Source organism: Mauremys mutica, chromosome 26, assembly GCF_020497125.1.
Source record: "Mauremys mutica isolate MM-2020 ecotype Southern chromosome 26, ASM2049712v1, whole genome shotgun sequence".
Lineage (NCBI taxonomy): Eukaryota > Metazoa > Chordata > Testudines > Geoemydidae > Mauremys > Mauremys mutica.
Window position 1 is genome coordinate 3843390 of NC_059097.1, and position 6000 is coordinate 3849389.

Genomic DNA, 6000 nt, shown 5'->3' on the forward strand with positions numbered 1-6000 from the left:
AATCCAATTAATATCACATTTCTCAGCAGGAGTCCCAAATTTCTTCCTGCCAGTGTACAATTCTTTGTCTCTTCACCAGGATCAGTTCTCAATGTCTTTTTAGTCAGGAATTTCTGGACTTTGGCAATGTCAATACTGTGAGTGTTTTTTCTCCTTTTTCACCACCGTCGTGGTTCAGCTTCTACGGGGGAAATAGTCAGAACGTGGGGGCTGCAGCGGACAAGGGAGAGATTAGCCAGCACGTTACCTTGTCCTTTATTGCTGCTGTTTAAAAGCACAATGAAACTAAAAAAAAATTAGGCCAATCATCAGTAGGAAAATTCTCCTGATATGAAGGGGTCTTTTGCAATAAAAATCATGGGTCCAGGCAGTCAGTCTCCTGGTTGCAAAAATGGCAGGGCTGCTAGAATCTTTGGGCAGCTCTTCCATACCTGTGAAAGGAGACAGCTAACACATTCCATTAGTGCCTGGCAGGATTTTGCAGCTTTCATTAGCTTTTTTGGGCGGTTTTTCAGCTCTCATTAGTCTGAGCTGTGAGCAATATGTCCTTGACCGGGGCCAAAAAGAAAAAAAATGAGCTGTCTTCGATTAACTGATGCTGTTCTTTTACTTTCCCTGCTTGGCTTCTTTTAAACTGTAAATCCTGTGTCAGAACACCCAGCTGTTGCTGCTCATACCGGAGAAGCACAACGGTTTTCCCGGCACTGTCCCAGGCTCAAACCAGCCAGTGTAGGACGCCTTCTCCAGGCTCCTGCCAGAACAACTTGCTTGCTTGTAGGTCCAAACGACCTCCGGGGCCACGGCACGAGCCTCTGCCTGCGCCGTGCACTCCAACATCTTCCCGTCCAGGGCTCGCTTCCAGCGGAGCACCTCCTCGTCCTGTGCCCGAAGGCCGGTCAGGAGGAGCCTCCACAACTCCCCCTCTCTTCTTAATAAGTAAGATAGTGCAGCAGGGGAGATTCTTTTCCCCTGTCGGTTCATAATGTACAACAAAGGCTTCTGTGTTATCTTTTCTTCAGCTGATACAGCGGTACTCACGTTAGCTGCTCTGCCCTTATCCACCGCGGCTTATAGCCGCCCTTCTCCTCCGCGGCTTGTAGCCGCCGCTTATCTCCGCGACTTATAGCCGCCCCTCTCCTCCGCGGCTTATAGCCGCTCTCCTCAGGGCTCAGGTGCGTCTCTCTTTTCGGACGCTCGCGGGCTTCTCCGGCACTCCCCGCCGCAGCTCCTCCCCGCCTCTGGGCTCAGGCTCCCAGCCACTCGCCTCTGGGCTCAGGCTCCCGACACTATCATCATTCGATACGAATCACGTCGGGGTCCGGGGGCTTCCCAAGCACTCCCCGCCGCGGCTCCCAGCCGCCCGCCTCTGGGCTCAGGCTCCTGGCCGTTCGCCTCTGGGCTTCTCCGCCTGGGTCAGGCCACCGACACTTTCATTCGATACGAATCACGTCGGGGTCACCATTTGTTGCAGCGCAGGCGTGCGTGGACAAAGCTCAACAATCAATTTGATTTGAAGCAGAGTCAATTTATTTCTCTCCAGCATACATCTTTATACTCTTGAAGCAGGCAAGCAAGCAATTGCTAATTGGTTAACAAAATACACACAAGCACTGCTATAACTTCATAGGGTAACATCATCCTAGACAGCCTTCTAATTTATTATCCTATTATTGCCTGCTAGAGAGAAGTTAGCCAAGGCCAACTTCTCATAACAAAACTCACAGCCTAATTAACCCAACCTAAAAACCTAAACATCTCAAACTTCCCACACTCTCATGCACAACAATCCCACACCTGGCTTCTTCATTGTTCTACCTGAAAGGCTTGTTGTGGCTGTTACCCAGAGTAAGCACATTTGAAAGACAGATACAGAGTCAATATCCATAACTTCAGATACAAACATGATCCATGCACACAGGTAGGATAATCATATTCAGCAAATCATAAACTTTTCCAGTGACACCGCACATGACTCATCTTATACAAAATGCCTCATAATTATGTCCTAATCATATTATAATCCTGCCACTATGTTGAATATGGGGGTGTAGTGTCAGATGGGGCCTAATTTTAAGGCACAGGAGTTGGGAATGGAACTTCCCGTCTTTGTGGAACAGGAAATAACCCCCCAGCCAGGGCTGGGAAACTTTCCCAGACTCCCGGTGCTGAAACCTGAACCTACTGACACTGCATTAGTTCCCCCACCCCCAATCTTTGTGGCAACTACAAACTTTATCAGTGATGATTTTATATTTTCTTCTAGGTCATTGATAAGAATGTTAAATAGCACAGGGCCAAGACCCAATCCTTGCGGGAACCCGCTAGAAAGAAATCCATTCCACCATGGTTCCCTATTTAAAATTCCAGTTTTTAATCTATTTAATGTATGCCGTGAGTATTTTGTATCTTTCTAGTCAAAATATTGTGCTGAACCAACTGATATGCCTATGTATATTACATCAGTACTATTAGCTGCAACCAAACTTTTGATCTCATCCAATAAAGATATCCAGTTAGTTTGATAGGATCTATTGTGTCTACAACTTTTTAATTGGTACAAATCATATTACCCTCCTTTAATTCTTTATTAATGAAATCCAGTATCGGCTGCTCCATTCTCTTGCCCAGTATCGATTTCAGACTAACACTCTTGTAATTAGCTGCATCATCTCTTTTTATAGTTTTTAAATATTGGCACAGCATTAGCTTTATTCCAGTCTTCTGGAATTTCCCAAGTGTTCCAAGTCCTAATTAAAATCAACATTAACAGTCCACCACGCTCCTCCAGCAGGTCTTTCAGAACTCTAGTTATCTGGACTCACTGATTTAAACACATCTAACTTTTAATAGCTGCTGTTTAATGTCCTCGTGAGTTATTGTTGGAATGGAAAGACTGTCAGCGTCAACATCTTATGATATGAGTTACATCATCTGTTTTTCTCCAAATCCAGGAGAGAAATATTTATTGAATAGTTTTACCTCTTCTGCATGATTGTTGATAATTCTGCCATTTCCATCTAGTAATGTACCACTACCACTGTTAGGATTAATTTTGTACTTCCTAAAACTTCCTTCTTATTTTCATTGGTTGATCATTGATTTCTGATAGCTTCCCTTAACAATTTTCTACAATTCTGACCTTCTAACTTATAGTCTTTACTATTGACTTCCCCTTTCTTCCATATATTTTATTTGGAGAGTGTTGGGATTCCTACCAGGGAGTTACCAGCAGGGTCCAGAGACAGCTCCATCTCCTATATTAAGCTCTGGCTAGTAGCTATGTGATAAATGTGATGACCCTGCCTCCGTCTGTCAGCTGGGAGACACAAAGTTTCTCTCTTTCTACCTTCTGATGCCACTGGCTGCTCTAAGCAAGGTGGGGTGGGACTCTGTTAACATGTGCCTCCCGGAGCTTCCATTTACCTGGTGCTGCTGTTCTGTGAGTAGTGGGGCTGTAAGTGGGACAGCAGGTACTGAGTGTTGGACTCTTGCTCTTTCAGGGGCCGGTGACCTTCAAGGAGGTGGCTGTGTATTTCACCAGGGAGGAATGGGCTCTGCTGGACCCTGTTCAGAGAGCCCTCTACAGGGATGTCATGCAGGAGAACTATGAGACGGTGACCTCGCTGGGTAAGGAGTCCTGTCCCCTGGGTTATTAGAAGCTGTGGGGTCTCTGAAGAACCTGAGCAGTAATAACTTTATATCTTTATTCTTCATCCAAGTTTTGACAAGTTTCCTTGCCCCCCCCCCACCTTTTTTTGCCTTATCTCCCACCCACTAGTATCATTTTTGGACATGTGCCTTTTTGGTGCCGTCAGTCATTTTAAAATTGCATTGAATGTATCCTTTTGGCTACATTAGCGGCTACATTAGTAACTGTAGCTTTCATGCTTTTTCCTTATTTTAATAGGAAAATATGCCTCCTGTAGAATTCTAAATTAAGTAAATAGGTGTGTGATTCATTCATGGCTTGTGTGGCAGTCAGATGAGCTCCTCTTTTGATAGGAGAGCACATAATGTTGCCATTCAGATGAAGGGAGAACAGAGCTGTGGCAGAGAAGCAGAAGAGGGGGAGTACATAGTTCTGGGGTGCCAGGACATGGGGAGGGTGTGTGCAGGGTTAGAGCTAAGAATCAGCAGAGAGGGAGGAGGTTGTGAGAGACGAGGAGGGAACACAAGAAGCTCCCAAGGTGCTGGGAGGTGGTGACGGCTGAGAGTAATGGGAAGAAGGGGAGGGGAGTGTGGGGGAAGGGCACCCAGGAAGTGGGCTGGGAGGGTCAGTGGGAGGGAGGAGAGGTTTGGGGATCTAGAGCTGTGGGGGATCCCAGACCTTTAACCCTGAATCCCTACCCAAATCCCAGGCTTCAGCATAACCACTCTCACAAAACCTCAACTTAATATAAGGCCCTGAACTGTAGCAAGCTTAGGCTATGTTTACACTACCGCGGTCCGTTGACCTGCGCTGCGCAACTCCAGCTACATGAATGACATAGCTGGAGTGGACATATCCTAGGTCAAGTTACAGCAGTGTGTGCACTGAGGGGGGTACATGGGAGACCTTCACGGGTAGAGTCTGGAGCAGAGAACTGGGGAGAGACTTGCAGTCGATCTGCAGTTGATTTGGCAGGTCTTTACTAGACCCGATAAATCGACCACGGCTAGATCGATCTCAGAGTGTCAATCCCGGCTGTAGTGTCGACCTGCCCTTAATAACCCATTTATCTATGTTCACCTCCTTGCCCCTGCACGCATGGTCCAAGCTAATAAGCGATTCTCTGATCATGACCTCTTACCTCTAGCGAGTATGAAATTGCCCACAAGACGTGAGACTGGGTCATAGATCATAAAATCAGGTCGGGGTCAAGAAGAGTGAGAGTTTGGAGAGAGTCTTGTCCCCCCTCTCCCCATCTGCAGCAGCCACAAGCTGTCTTCCCCCCCCAGGCTCCTTGGATCTCTGAGCCTGTCCCTCCTGAGGCTGCCTGGCCCAGTTCTTGTTTCTGACCTTCTCCTTTTCCGGAAGAATTAGAGGCTGTTGCTCCTGAATGTTAGTGTGTAATTCCCCAGCCTTCTCCTCCCACTGGGGGAGTTTAATTCTCCCTCCCATTACACCTGAGTCACTAGATTTCCTAATTCCCCAAAATGTGCTTTGCGATGTCACAGTTCTGGGGTAGCGAAGCCTTTGGCCTGCCTCCATGGTCTGCTCACGGAATGGCCCCTCAGGTGTCAGGCCTCCAGCCAGCCCCTCTCTATGGGCAGGGACCCACCTGCCTCTCCTGTGTGACCAGGGTGTGAGGATTGCAGCTTGTCCTCCACTGTGTTCGCTGGACTAACAGCCAGTTCCTGTGCGTTGCTTTCTCTCCAGGGGCTGTGAGCAGTGTGTGTGTGTCTGAGATAGAGGTGGGACTTTTGATGATATTTGTATGATGCCAATACACACCTCAGTTTCCTGCTGTGATTGGTATTGCTGTGATTCTAAAGAGTAGGAGACGTGAGGTGTTTTGTCACGTAGCTGTCATGGGGTGATATGAATGGGTCATTAAGGACTGGCTGGGAGTAACCTACATCAATGGAATACCCGACAGAGACAAGGGAATGATTGTCACCCAGGGGGTCTGGGGTCTTCGGCGGCGTATCCCCCTTACCCGCTATGACACCGCAGAGCCTTGCCTGTGTCCCCGTTCCCTGTTCCCCCTCCTGTTTGACTGTTTATATAGTAATATTCTCAGCTATACCTTTGCTTAACCAATCATTGTACTGAAATTTAACTAACCAATCCTAACACATTGAAACATAATTTTCTAACCAATTGTATCCCATCACCCTCATTAACTTACACCTAGCAAAATTAATTATACAGCAGATAGAAACAATTAGAGAACCAGACTGATTAACATTGTAAAAGTGGTGGCCATAAAGATAAAACAATACAGAAATGAGGGTTTCACAACCACAACCATTGAGAAGTGATTTCTTGCCAGACAGGCTGCTGTCAAACTAAGTTTT